Source organism: Sorex fumeus, unplaced genomic scaffold, assembly GCF_029834395.1.
Source record: "Sorex fumeus unplaced genomic scaffold, SorFum_2.1 ptg000011l, whole genome shotgun sequence".
NCBI lineage: Eukaryota > Metazoa > Chordata > Mammalia > Eulipotyphla > Soricidae > Sorex > Sorex fumeus.
This window is the reverse complement of record NW_026606068.1, coordinates 4,313,862-4,328,709: the sequence shown is the minus strand read 5'-3', so window position 1 is coordinate 4,328,709 and position 14,848 is coordinate 4,313,862.

Genomic DNA, 14,848 nt, shown 5'->3' with positions numbered 1-14,848 from the left:
TACTCCCCAAAGTTGGTGATGACCTCTGACTTTTGACCCTGGGGCCTGGCCCCTGCCCCCTGCCCTCAAGGGACGCTTCAAAGAGGGACTTGGCCTTCTAAGCTTATCTGGAGGAAAAGCAAATGGGTCTCTGTGGGGGTTGTGAGATGGGGGCTTTCTAGAAACTTCTGTTTGTGTTTTTTGTTTGTTTATTTGCTTGCTTTTTGGGCCACACCTGGTGATGCTCAGGGCTTACTCCTGGCTCTGCACTCAGGAATTACTCCTGGTGGTGCTCGGGGGACCATATGGGATGCTGGGAATCAAACCCAGGTTGGCCATGTGCAAGGCAATCACCCTACCCGCTGTGCTATTGCTCCAGCCCCTTTCTAGAAACTTCTGGCCACGAGTTAGAGCTTGTCCCTGACCAGTCAGGTGTCTCCATTGTTTGTATGGGGCTGATCACCCTCGTCTCAGCACCCACGGGGAGGGGCAAGCGAGCACTCTGTGCAGACACATTCCAGAAACTTCCCCAAGGCTCAGGGCTGCATTGGCTGTGGCGCAGCTGGATGGGAGAGAGGAGAGGTTGGACATGGAGAAGCCAGCTTGGCCCGGAGCCTGGGTGGGGGCTGGGAGCTGGGCCCTGGCTGGGTCTGAACTGGCCGCCCTGGTCAAGTGGGGCCAGAGGCTGAGCACTTTGGGAGCTTCACAAGCAGCGTGACTGTCTGCCCTGGGGTGCTGGGCCTCAGCCCGGCGGCATTGGCAGGAGGGTGCTGGGACCTCCCACATGGGCCCCCTCTGTGCTCAGGACTGACCTTCCCTGGCCCGAGCCACCAGCCATAGGGGGTGGCGGGCTCTTGACGTTCTCAGCCCCGCCCCTGGAAGAAGATGGGCCGGGACTGGACTGGACGGGCTGTAAGTCAGACAGGGCAGACTCTTCCCAGCCGGCCGAGCTCCCAAGCCGCCTGTCTTCCGGGCTGGGGACAGTCAGATTTAGGGACTTGTACATTGGAGAGTGACAGTGCCCAAGTCGCTGTCCACAGGGGGGGATGCGTGGGGCTCCCCCTCCCCTGTGCTCTGCCCCGGCCACGCCCACAGGGTGAGCAGAGGCCTCGCTGAGCAGGAAGTGTGAGTGAGCCCCAGTCCCCCAGGGAATCGCCCCCAGAGGCTCCCCTGCCAGGCCCAGAGGCTCGCCCCCAGGAACGGGGCTCAGGGGTTGCCCTTAGAGACATGGGCTGGCCTGCAGTCTTTGAGAAGGAAAAGGAGGCCTGGAGCAGGAGCCTAAGGGCCAAACTGTACCCCCTCCCCCCTGCCTCCTTCCTCCTTCCCCCTGCCTCTTCCTTCCTCACCCCTGCGTCCTCCCTCCTCCCTTCCTCCTCTCTCCTCCCAGCCTCGTCCCTCCTCTCCCTGCCTCCTCTCTCCTTTCTGTCTCCTCCCTCCTCACCCCTGTCTTCTCCTTCCTCCTTCCTCCATCTTCCCTCCCACCCTGCCTCCTCCCTCCTCACTCCTGCTCCTCCCTCTCCTTCTTCCCTCCTCCCTTCCTCCTTTCCTTCCCACCCTCCCCAGTAGAGAGGGTTGGGACAGAAATCAGCTGCGGGCATAGGAGTTGGGGTGACCCTGACAGCTGGGGTGACCGTCACAGCTGGGGTGACCCTCATAGCTGGAGACAGGCAGATGGCCCAGGGTAGACTACGTTCTGGGGCTCCCCTCTGCACACCCCCACTTCCAGGGCAGAGCTGTGCCAGCCGGAGCCTGCAGCAAGGGCCAGAATGGTAGGAAGGAAGCTGGGCTTGGGACACTTCCGGTTGTTCCTCTGGTGGTTCAGGACCCGGTGGCCGGAGACAGCTTGTCGGGGGACATGGTCTAAACCCCCCAGAGTGCTGAGCTGGGGCTGGGGGCCGCTGGCTTCTCAGGTTGGTGGAAAGTCGTGAGGGGTAGGTGCAGGACCCCAGGGAAGGGGCCGTGGGCAGAGCCTGGAGTCAGCTCCTCCCTGCTCTTTGGACAGGTCACTTCTTAGTGATGGCCTCCTCACTGCCATTTTACAGAAAGGGAAACTGAGGCTTGCCCGAGGGGCAGGATGGTCAAGGCTGGGCTCTATCCCTGTGCCCAAGCACGGCCTGACCGCTGTGGACAGGGCGAGGGCAGCTGAAAGTCACGGGTGGGCAGTGGAGGGGCCCTCTGTCACCTCTCAGGGGGTCCCCAAGTCCAGTCTAAAGTCCTGCCTCCTGCCCAGCCTGTCTATTCTGCTGGCCCAGGACCCGAGGCTGCCAGTGTGGCTCGGGGGTCGCCCTTCTTTGCGCAAGCCAAGCCTGTTTGCTCCCATCAAGGGAGTGGGTACCCCCCAGACGCCACATGGCCTTGAGGGGCTTTCACTCCACACCTGCCCCTCCTGGCCAGCCCGCAGCCCTGGGGAGCCGGGGATGCGCCCACGGTCACTGATACCCACCCCCATCTTCTCTGAGGCTGAGCGGACCCTTCCCCGGGGGCGTCAGAGCAGGGCCTGGCAGGGTGGGGGACCCACGCGAGACCTCAGAGTTCTGGGCCTGGGGAGGACCCTGCGGGCTGGGATAGAGACACAGGCTCCCACAGCTCACATTCTCCTCCCTGTCCTTGGGGACTTCCCCTCCCGGTCATGCCTCCCACCCCTGCTGGCCCCGTGGCCCCACCGTCCCCCCTACTGGACCCGGGGTCCCCACCCCGCCCCATAAGCCCCTCCTTGCATCCCACTTCTCTCTCTCCCACCCCAGCCCAGCCTGGCCACACCCCGAGGGGCCCACAGAGGGGGCGGCATCTGAGCCTCCCAGGACCCATGGGTGGCCCTGGCGGGGCAGGAGCCAGTGACCCGCCACGGGAGGACCAGGTGACCTTCTCCAGGCTGACATGCCTTCGTTTATTTAATCAATTCTGGCCCCCGGGCGGGGAAGGGAAGCAGCAGGATATTAAATCTGTCGCTCACGCCGATCTGTCATGGGATGTCAGCCCACATTGATTCTCACCTCCCGCCTCTGGAACCTTTCAGAGACCCAGCCCAGACCCCGCCAGGAAGCAGGGCGGGAGAGCCAGGGGTGCAGAGGGCGATACCAGCACCTACCAGGCGGCAGTGAGGGCAGGAGTCCGATTATCCGTTCAGCCGGACAGAGAAGGAAACTGAGGCTGAGACCAGTGGGTGGAGAGTGCTTCTGGGCAGGCCGAGTAACCGTCATGTTCATCGCTGTCACCTTTCATCATGAGGTGACACAGAAAAGCCTCTCCCTCCTGTCCTGGGTTCAGTGTGGGCCTCTGCTGTGGCCAGGGCACGTCCCAGCCCGAGGGTCAGACATGGGGGGACCGTGCTCGTGACTTCCCGGCTCTGGGCTGGGAGCAGACTCACGGCCTCCCGCCCCTTTCTGAAATGAATGAACAAACAAAATGCTGAGAGGCCCCTGGAAATCTGCCATCCTGGAGCAAGTGGACAGAAAGTGGCCCTGAGTGTGCCCGAGGTCCTGCCCAGCCCTGTACCCCGGTGAACCGCCGAGGGAGTCTGTGCCAGAGATGCCCTTGGCCGTCCATCCCTGCTCCTGGCAGCCCTGGCTCCCTGTGTCTCCCCGTGTCTCCCCATGTCTCCCCATGTCTCTCTGTGTCTCCCCATGTCTCTCTGTCTCTCTGTGTCTCCCCGTGTCTCCCCGTGTCTCCCCATGTCTCTCTGTGTCTCCCCATGTCTCTCTGTCTCTCTGTGTCTCCCCGTGTCTCCCCGTGTCTCCCCATGTCTCTCTGTGTCTCCCCATGTCTCTCTGTCTCTCTGTGTCTCCCCGTGTCTCCCCGTGTCTCACGCTTCGAATTGGGCTCCCTGGTCCGTGTTGCTCCCAAGGGCCCCAGGCTGGGCCCGTTCCATCCTCATCTCTGCAGCTCGGAGCAGATCATCGGCTACTTCATGTCCACTTGGGACCTCAGTCCCCTCAGCGATTTCTGGGCGCGACTCTTTCTGTTCCTGTTGTTTGGGCGCCATACCTGACGATGCTCAGGGGTTACTCCCGGCTCTGCAGTCAGGAACCACTCCCGGTGGGGCCCAGGGGACCCTTTGGGATGCTGGGGATTGACCCCAGTCGACCATGTGCCAGGCAAACGCCCTCCCCACGGTGCTGTTGCTGTGTCTGTGTGCTGTGATCCTGTCTCCTGGAGGCTCCTCCACGGGTCCTGCCCCAGGCTGAGCATTTAAACTCAGGAGCTGAAGAGGGAATAAAACCAGCGCTTGCCTCACCCCATTATTCAGAGGGGAAGACTGAGCCTGGGGACCTGGGACTCACCGGCCCGCAGGTGCTGACGCCTGGTGCCTCTGACTCAGAGGGGCCCAGAGCCGCGGGATTAGAGGATTAGAATCCCCTGGACCAGGCGGAGGCTGAACTGAATCGGTCCCTGGTCTGGAGCAAAGCAGAGATGCTGCACTGTTCAGAAGCGGGGGGACGCAGATGCCCCCCGACTCCGGGAGGTGCCTGTGCCCTAAATACCGAGGCTCCTCCGTCTCCGCCTCCTCCCAGCCTGCTCGCTCGCAGACGGTTTATTTGCTCATCAAATTGAAGTTTTTCTTCCCCAGCACCATTTTCCAGTCGGCTTAGGCAAATACTCAGCAGCCCTTCCTGACCTTGATTTCCTTAAATATCAGGGGCCCTGCGAGGCGGGTTAGGGGGGCTGGCCAGGAGCTGCCCCTCCTCCTGGGAAAGACCACATCTCCCCCCACTGCAGGGGCACCCTGCCCCCTCTGCTGAGGCTCCCAGAGCCCCCGGTGAGGGACTCTCTGCAGGGGGCAGCAGCACCTTCCTGGGCATCCCCCCTGCCCTGCTCTGCCCCTGGGCTGCAGGGGAGGGAGGAGGTGGAGAGAGGGTGGACCTGGCTGGGCAGGGGTGCAGTCGCCCTCTCAGCAAACAGGTTTACGGAGCCAGCTGAGGACCAGAGGAGGTGTGGGAGCGTGAGGCCCAGCACCGCCTGGACCCCGGGGGCCAGGCAGAGTCATCTGGTCACTGGGAGTGGCCCCGGGACCCCTGAGCACTGCTTGGGAGCCCCCTCCCCACCCAAGGGAGGGAGAAAGGTCAGGCCTGTCCCCACAAGGGCAGAGTCCAGCAGGCCCCATCCTGGGCGGCCACCTGGAGGGGAGAGGGTGGGGCAGGGAGTGGGGTGGGGGGGGCAGACACGCAGGCACAGGGGGGGCTCTGATCTGACGCTCCCCCACCCCCAATGGCCGTTGCTCCGTGTCTGCGGCACCCGGGCCTCCTCCTGACGCCGCAGCAGCCACACAGAGCCATGGGTGACATGTGTCCCTGGCAGGGCGGGCCCTGAGCCTGAGTCCCTGCCGGTGGCAAGGCAGGGATGGGAGAGGGGATGGGCTGGGTGGGGGCAGTGGGGAGGAGGGGGCAGGGGAGAGGCCCAGGACAGCAGCAGTGGGGGAGGGAGGTATGGGGGGGGCTTGGGGGGAGGGGCAAGGGGTCTGGGGTGCGGAGAGGCTGACGCAGCCCCTTCGCTACCCCAGTCAGGGAGTGGAGGGTCAGCCCCTCACAATGCCCCAGGGCCCCCAGGCTGTCCTCGGTGCTGTAGCCCCTCTGGGGAAGTAGAGTCAGACCTGAAGGCCTTAAAGGGGCGGCGCTGGGGTCTCACCCCAGGGTGCCCAGGCAGCGTCCCCATACCCGACGACCCCCAGCCCAGTCGCCCAGCACTTGCCCCTACCATCTCTGGGTCCCAGGCTCAGTCTCTAAAGTGGAAAATCCCCATCCACTCCCCAGGTTCCTGCTCCAGGCCACCTCCTCCAGGAAGTCTCCCGGCTGGATGCCTTCCTCCAGGTGTCGCTGTGGTGACACTCCAGGAAGTGTGACTCTGATCCCTAGGCCGGTCCGGCTCTGGGCCCATCACATTCTGCAGACCGGCATCGAGTGTAAACATTTTTTCAAAACAGATCTTTAAGAAGTGGGACGGTAACACTGGCTCTGTGTTTCTGCTGGAAGACCCGCCGGGCGGGTGCGTGACCAGCCCCGGTGCTCACTGTCCTGGCTTGAATGATGCCCCAGGTGTGCTGGAGTGGCCAGGGAGAGAGCTCAGAGGGGAAAGCACTGGTCTCGCCTGCCACCAGCGCCAATTGGATTCCCACAGGGACCCTCTAGCGTCGCCAAGCATCAGCCCCGAGCACAGAGCCAGGAGGAGCCCTGAGCACTGCCAAGCGGAGCCCCAAAGCCAAAAGAAGGAACCGAGTTAGCGATGCTGGGTCAGCCTGAGCTGGTGACGGGCCTGTCCAGGAAGAAGGGAGCATGACCAGACAGGAGCCAGGAGGTGGGAGAAGGCGGGACAGCCTCCAGGACGGGCCACTACTCGGCACCTGGATGGTGTCTTCCATGGCCAGCCTGGACCAGCTGTTACTGTAGCAATAGGAGATGAGGGGTACGGTGAACCTCAATCAGCATGCAGGGGGGCGCGGTGAAGCCCAGTGCAGTATACAGTGGTGCTCAACGAACCCTGGCGTGGTCTGCAGTGGTGCTCAGTGAGCCCCAGCTTCCTCTGAACTCCTTTGGCTGACCCACTGCCTCCATCCTCCCCTCTCTCCCAGCACCCATGCACCCCCCACCTCAGAGCAGGCCAGTCCAGACAGGGGGTGACTGGGGCTGGGGGGACAGGTGGCCAGAACAGAGCCGCAAATGGCCCGCAACCTCCCTGAGGTGCTCAGAAAAACCCCGACCACGCTCAGGCAGCTCGTCCTGGCCCAAGAGTGGGAAATTTATGGGTTTCCGGGTCTGCTGCTCTGGCACGTGACCCCCCACCCCACTCCGGCATGTGGCTCCCCACTCCAACACATGGACCCCCACTCTGGCACACGGACCCCCACTCTGAACGCAGCCCCCCCACTCTGGAACGCAGCCCCCCACTCCGGCACTCGGCCCCCCACTCGGGCATGTGGCCCCCGCTCTTCCTGCAGCCCCTTTCTGGCCTTGGTTCCTGTTGGCAGTAAACATGATTCACGACAGCTCCGTCGGGCCCCGCCACCCACCGAGGCGGCAGTTCACTGCAGTGTGTCCCCAGCCGTATGAGGACAGAGAGAAGGTGGCCACGCGGGACAGTGCTGCTGGGACTGGCGGGGATCGGGGGACAGGTGTCCGAGCCCCAGGGCCCTGAAGGCCGAGTGGGGCCAGAGAAGCCAAGTGCTCTAAGCGCTCGGTGGGCTGGAGGGCGTGGGGAGGTGTGGGGGGCTCACGGACACCCAGAAACGGGCCGACAAACAGCGGAGAGGGGCTGGGCAGGTGAGCGGGAGAGGAGGGGAGGGGTGCTTGGCACGGGGTCCACTGGCTGCAGGTGGTGGAAGGACGCTGCAAGGTTAACTGTGTCATGTCCATCTGTATGTGCATGTATGAATGTGTATGTATGCATGTGCTTGAGGTTGTGTGTGTGTGTGTGTGTGTGTGTGTGTGTGTGTGTGTGTGTGTAGCATTTTGGGAGTCTATCCAGTGCACGCAGACATGCTCCACACGTTCTGCCTTCACAGAATTTCTGCACAGGGGGGACGTGGGCCCTCTTCCCCCAGGGGGGCTGCAGCATTTGGGAGGGTGTGGCTTTGGGGATGCAGGACCTGGGGGTATAGGTTTGGGGGCGTGCGGCTTTGGGGATGTCACGCCTCCTCGTACAGGGCTGGCAAGGAATCCGCGGTGAACGTGTGCTTGGCTCTCCGGACGTGCTCCTGGCAGGGGTTGCTCGAGGCCTCTCGAGTGAGACCTTCGGTGTCCGGCTCAGCTGGGGGAACTTGCGGCTCCGATGCATGACCCGCCCCCTCCAGGGCCAGCCTGCAGCCCCTCACCATGTGTCCTGCAACTGGGTATGCGGTCACACTTTCCTCCCATGCACTCTTCCTGGCTCTGCAGGGTCACTCGGCTGACCACGTGGCCACTCGCTGACCTCTTGGGAGCAGAGCTACTGGCCCCTGAGCAGCGCAACATCCCTGCACTGCACCAGCGAGGGCTCTGAGTGACAGGATGGCCCAGTGGGCAGCCAGGAAATGCCATAGGAAAGAGGCACTGAGGCCACCTGACCTGACCCTGAGGACACTGACACTTACTCACACACACTCACACACACACTTACAAACTCACACACATGCACACACTCACATACACACTCACACACACATTCACATACACAGTCACTCAGACATACACATATTCATACACACACTCACACATTCACATACACACATACACACACTTACACACATACACACATACTCAAACACTCACACACATACACTCACACACATACACACACTCCCACACACACACACATACATACACTCACACATACAGGGGACTCTGGGAGCTTGAACACAGACCCTTGCCTTTGGGGCTTGGTGTGAGGTGTCCTGCTGGTCCCTGGCATCCAGGGGCAGGCAAAGGGGGTGCCCCTGGCTCCCCGGAAGCTCTGAGGTTACCCCAGACACACCAGGGGCATCTCTGAGCTGGGGCTTGGTGGCTGTGCAGATGAGCCCAGTGGTTAGGGAGCAATGGGAGAGGCTTTGTTGGGGTCCTCTGGGAACACACAGGCTGGGTAGGGGCTACACATCTGGGCACCCCATCTCCTGGGGACTTGTGCTTCCAGGGCAGGGGTCCTGGCTGAGAAGAGCGTCAGAGGAGGCTGAGCTGGAGGCGCCCGTCTGCCCGCAGCGCTGAGCCCGATTAGTCCTGTGTGTCTGAGGCCCGCACCCCTCCAACCCCCTATCCCCCTGGACAGCTGAAGCCCGAAGAGAGTTTCTGGGCTCAAAGTGGTGTCCCAGACCCACTATGCGACCCCCAGGGCCCCCCACTGTGCTGCGGGCTCAGACTCCAGCTCCTAAGCCCAGTGCTGGGGGTCCTCCCTGCCCTGCTCCTAGTTCCAAAGTCCGCATGCCTCAGCTGCAGGAGTGGCCACCGCAGCTGGCCTGGGGTCCCGCTGACCAAGAGCCCCCCACACTGATGCATGAGGAAAACCCGTTTCTGAAGGCGAGGGGAGAGCTGGTCCTCGGAGCCGGGCAGCTCGGGAGGGCGCGTGAGACAGATGTGCGGATGGGCCCGGGGCTAGAGCAGCTGCTTCCGGGAAAAGCTGAGCTCGGAGCGAATGGGAACTGCACCACAGCAGAACTCACTTTGCAGTTTTTGCAGATAGCAGATCCACATGCGTCCATGGACACGGTCAGTGGTGCGCGTCAGCTATGCGGGAGAGGAAGATCCGGGCTCAGACCTGCAGCCCAGACACACTCGGCTGGGATCTGGGACAGCTGCAGGCTCTGTGTTCCTCCAGGCTCACTGGGCTCCCGCCACCAGCCTGAAGAAGATGTAGAAAACCTCACTGCAATCGCAGACTCATATTAGTGGCTCCTAGACAGGCCGAGAGGCTGTGCTGGGGGCCAGCACCCCACCTGCGCGGCATCCCAAGGGATGCGAGAACCAAAGTGAGAAAGAGCCTGTGGTTCTGAGTGTCCAGGTCAAGATACTTGAAGCCAGGGGCTGGAGATAGCACAGCAGGGAGGGTGTTTGCCTTGCCCGCAGCCAACCGGGGTTCGATCCCCGCCATCCCATATGAACCCCCAAGCCCTGCCAGGAGTGATTCATGAGTGCAGAGCCGGGAGTAAGCCCTGAGCACCATTGGGTGTTTCTCCCCCACCAAAGAAAATATATTTGAAGCCAGCAGTTTTCCATTGCAGCCCTGTGTACCCCTCCCCCAGGCCTCTGTGCTGCCTCTTCCCGTCCCCTCAGCAGCCCTGACAGGCGGGGGTGGGGGGTGGCGCACCCGGGCCCCACGCTGGAGCTCATTGCCCAGGCACGGTCCCTGCAGCCCCCGAGCTGCGTCTCAGAGCCAAGCACTGCATCCGCTACCACTCATTTCCTCCACGGCCTTCCTGGTCCTTAACAAACAGCGTCAGAGAGGATGGATTTCTTGTTTGCAAACCCAGCCACGAGGCCGGAACTGACATCTCCTTTTCTCCGGTTGCATCCTGCTCTTTGCACCCGAGAATCCTCCACGTCAATTGCCCACCAACTATTTCAGCCTATTTATGCATTGGTTAAGCACCTACTGTGTGCGAGTGGGCTGACAATGTACTCTGAACCTGAGCGCGTGCATTAAGATCCTGACTGAACAGCTTGAGGCCAGGGCCTTTTTTGAGGGCTGGGGGGCAGGGTCCATAACCGTTGATGCTCAGGACACACTCCTGACAGTGCTCAGGGGATCATGTGCAGTGCCAGGGGTCGAACTGGAATTGGCTGCATATAAGGTGGGCACCTCACCCCCTTCACTATCTCCGGCCCCAGTCAGGGTCTTTTTTGGTTTGGCTGGTTGGTTTAGGTTTTTGGGGTTACACTCAGCAGCGTTCAGGGGTTACTCCTGTCTCTGCACTCAGGAATCTCTCCAGAAGGGTTCAGAGGACCATAGAGGAAACCAGGGATTGAATCCAGGTCGGCCACATGCAGGACGCAGCCAGGAAGGGCTCCCTGCCAGGAAGCTGGGCTCAGGCCTCTCACTGTGCCTGGCTTGTCCCAGATGAGAATAATCAAGAAGGCAGAGAGAATAATGGGAGATGAGAATAATCAAGGCAGCACAGAGGCCCTGTAGGAGTGTGAGCTGGTGAGGAATAGGAGATACCCTGGTTTCCCCCAGATCTTTGTGCCTTTTCTCCCTGAGCCCCCTAAGCCAGGTTCAATCACCGAGAATTCCGACACTTTCACAGCACAGCCTGTAACACATGAAAAGTGCTCGAAGGCACTTGTTATCCGGAAGTACACATCAGAATGACAGAGAGATATCACCTCAGTCCAGTGAGAATGGCAGCTCCCAGGAAGTCTGGAATCATCCAGAGGTAGCGAGAGAGAAAGGAGCCCTCAGTCACCGTTGGCAGGAGTGTCGTCCAGTTCCGCCTCGATGGAAGCCCCTGGGGAGTGCTCCAAAGAGCAAGATCGAGGCCCCATATGGTTCAGGGACTCTGCTTTCTGGCATCCACCCCCAGACACAGAACAGTCATTTGAAAGGTATATGCACACCTGTGATCCATGCAGTGCTGAGTACGATAGTCTGGAGACTAGCAAGCCAATGACTGATGAATGGGGAAAGAAATTGTGGTGGAGAGATGCAGGGGAATCTAAGAGAAGATGAAGGCGTGCATCTCGCTGCAGCGTGGATGGAAGTGGAGGGCGTTGTGTTAAGTGAAATGACCTAGAGGGAGTGGACGCATACAGATGACTCACTCATCTGGGACACCAAACAAGGAATGGATGGGGTTGAACAACCCTTGCCCTGGGGTTACAAAACTCAGATTGCCAAACATGAAGTGTGGGGGGTGAGGCAGGGCTTGTGGGGGAGAATCAAAGAGGTGCATTGGAGGGAATGCAGGGATGGTGGTGGTGGGGGAGGGGTGCTGAAACGTTGTACATCAATACCATAACTGTTAACACTAGTGAAACCACAGTACTTAAGCCAGAGCAAATCGCTACTGTAAAAAAAACGAAATCAACTCTCTGAGATTCAACGTTGCTGTTTTTCCAAGCATCTTCACCTTGAGGTGTCCAAAATTTTTTTTTTTGCTTTTTTTTTGGGTTACACCTGGCGATGCACAGGGGTTACTCCTGGCTCTGCACTCAGGAGTTATCCTGGCGGTGCTCAGGGGACCATATGGGATGCTGGGAATCGAACCCGAGTCAGTCGCATGCAAGGCAAACGCCCTACCCGCTGTGCTATCTCACCAGCCCCGTCCAAAATTTTTTGATGTAAAAATTATGTCCAATTAATTTGATCAGAATTCTTGCTGTGGTAAGTGACAGATAAAACATTTTCCATCTAGTCTCCTATCAGAAAAGTCTAGAACTTCAGGCATAGCTTGATCCCGGAGCTCAAATCAAGGTGTTCTCTGTCCTTCATTTCTTAGTCATTTTATTCTTGGAGTGAATGTTAGGGGCACAAAAGCTGCTAGTAACACAAATCTCCTATCAGATTCAATTCCTGCAGGAGCCTCAGAATCTCTTCCTGTCTAACCCATCATGGCAAGTCTTTCCGTTTGATAAAAAGCCCCAGACTGAATTCTCATTGGCCTGGATTTGCCATAAGTCTATCCCTGGACCAATCTGATTGAGGGAACACTGGGGGTTATTATCTGATTGGCTTAGACTTGAGCCAAGTGTTTACTGCCCCCCTGAATCAGATGATGTGAGGGGGAGTGGTGGTTTCCCAGTAGAAATAGGGAGCAGTAAAGAGGAAGTAAAGTAACTCTCTGCTGTTAAGAGAAGGTGCAATGAGGGGCTGGAGGGATAGCACAGCGGGTAGGGCGTTTGCTTTGCACGCAGCTGACCCGGGTTCGATTCCCAGCATCCCATATGGTCCCCTGAGCACCGCCAGGAGCAACTCCTGAGTGCATGAGCCAGGAGTAACCCCTGTGCATCGCTGGGTGTGACCCAAAAAGCAAAAAAACAAAAGAGAAGGTGCAACGGGCTGGAGCGATAGCGCAGTGGGTAGAGCGTTTGCCTTGCACTCGGCCAACCCAGGTTCGATTCCCAGCATCCCATATGGTCCCCTGAGCACAGCCACAGAGTAATTCCTGAGTGCAGAGCCAGGAGTAACCTATGTGAATTGCCAGATGTGACCCAAAAAGTGGAGAAAAAGAAAAGAAGGTGCAAAAGGACAAAAGGAGAAGTGGCCTCACATGGGATCTGGGGGCAGGATTCATCAGCGATCCCATGAGAGCTTGACTCAAACTTGGAAGCATCCCTAACCCGCCCTCTGGAACTTAGGACCAAGGGGAGGGCAGGGAAACGGAATCACACAAGTCTCTCCACAGTTCTGCTTTCCAGGATTGAACAAACGAGCTGCCCCTTTGCAGCCAGCTCCTGGACCCCAAGTGGTGTCTGTCCATTGCTCTCCTGTTAGGATTAAGCCACCAGCCCGGCTATGAGTTTGAGGGGAAGGACGCCAGCTTGAGACCGATCCTGCACGGACCTCAGGGACGGAAGTGGGGACTGGCCCAGTCACTTTGGACCAGTCAACTGTGAATCAGAGTGTGGAGGGCAGTTGTCCGCCTGTCCCGGTCGGGGGTTCGCCATTCCCACCTTTGCCTGACTGCTCTGTGCCGAAACACCATCCTCATGGCCCGACTCGCGCAGGGCCAGGTCACTGCTGGGCTGGTAGTGGACAGGAAGAGGCTTGTGATGAGCTTTCCTGGCTCTGAGCAGCCGCCTGAGTCCACAGCCGCGAAGCCACGCAGAGCCGACACGGAGAATGAGCCTTGAACTCTGCGTGTGCCAGGCCCGTGTCTGTGAAAGGCCACTTGGTGCCTTGGAAGCAGGGTTGACGCCGTGGCTGGAGCAATCTGATCAGACACTCGGGGCACGAGGGCACCTCAGTACAGCCCCGCAGGGCCCTGGGCCCCCCTGCTTCTATAGTCATCCCCCTATATCCCCAGTGACGGGGCCATGTCTGACTCATGGGGACATGCCACTCAGTCATGACAGAGCTGTCCCTATAAGCGTATGTTTTTCTAGAATGAGAAGAGAGACCTCCAATTCAGACCTGCCCTCAGGAATCAGAGCCGATGGCCCCCAAACTCCCGCTCCCCCCCCCCCCGCCACCCCCCTTGGGCAGGGAAGTGGCCTCCCGCTGGGTCTTCACTCGCCCCAACGCTTTCTCCCTCCTCTCCCCACACCCCTCACATGGCAGACAGGAGAGCAAGCCAGGCTGTGACAAATGCAGACACAGAGGTGTGACTGTTCCCCCGAGCAGGGAGGACGAGAAAGTGGTGATTCGGGGGAGGTTTGGGGGTGGCTGCGTCGTGGAAGGGATGAGGTGGCCTTGGGGATGAGCAATGCTTCAGCTGGCAGAGAAGCACGGCCGGCAGATGGGGAGCACAGGGAGAGGCGGACAGGCATGAAGGAGCCCCCGGGTGTGAGCGGGGGAGGTGCCAAGTCGGGGCTGGCAGCATGTCCTGCAGGCGCAGGGCAGCCAGGAGTGCCGGGAGCCCCTCCTGCAGGGGGCAGCGAGAGGTAGGGGAGCTCCCCTGGGCTCCCCCAAACCCCTGACCCCAGGCCAAGGACAGTCAGGCTGGATTCAGGGCGTCCCACACTCTGTAGCTGGGGACAATGAGCAGATTCAGGAGTGAGGTGAGCCTGAAAGGAGGCCTGAAAGTGGGGGTCATGGGCTGAGAGGCAGGCGGAAGGCCTTGCCCATGGCTGACCCGGGGCCATGGTCCCCGGTGCCCCCCCCGCCCCCCCGGAGGATCCCTGGGTGCCGAGCCTGGAGTCAGGCCTGAACACCACTGGATGTGGCCCAAAGGTCGGTAGAAGACAGAGGACCATGAAATGACAGCGAGTGATGGCGACCAGAGGAGGCGGGACAGGCCTGAGTTCCGGCTTCAGTTGGGCTGAGCCTCCGAGCTCTGCCCCTCTGGCCCCATAGACACAGACCTGCCTGGAGCTTGGTGAGCCCCGGGTTTGGACTGGCCTCTGCCCTTTAGCTGTGCAGCCTGGCCTGTGACTGGGCCTCACGGTTCCTGTCCGTGCGGGCCACGGGCCGTCTGAGATGGTCACCAAGCTCTGTCACATGGGGGCCTGCTCGCAGGACTCCCCACACTCCCCGACTCCTCAGCACAGCAAGGGGAGCAGCGCCATCGGCCCCTGGACTCCAAGGGGTCAGTGGGCTGCCCAAAGTTGCACAGCTGGTGACCTGCACCTGTCAGGCTCTGTGCATGGAGATGAAAGGAGTAAGTCACACACACACATAACACTTACGCACACTCACTCACACACACATACACTAACCCACACACATGCTCACACACACACTCACACATACACACTCATATACCCACACACTCACACACACGCTCACACACTCACACACACTCACATACTAACACACC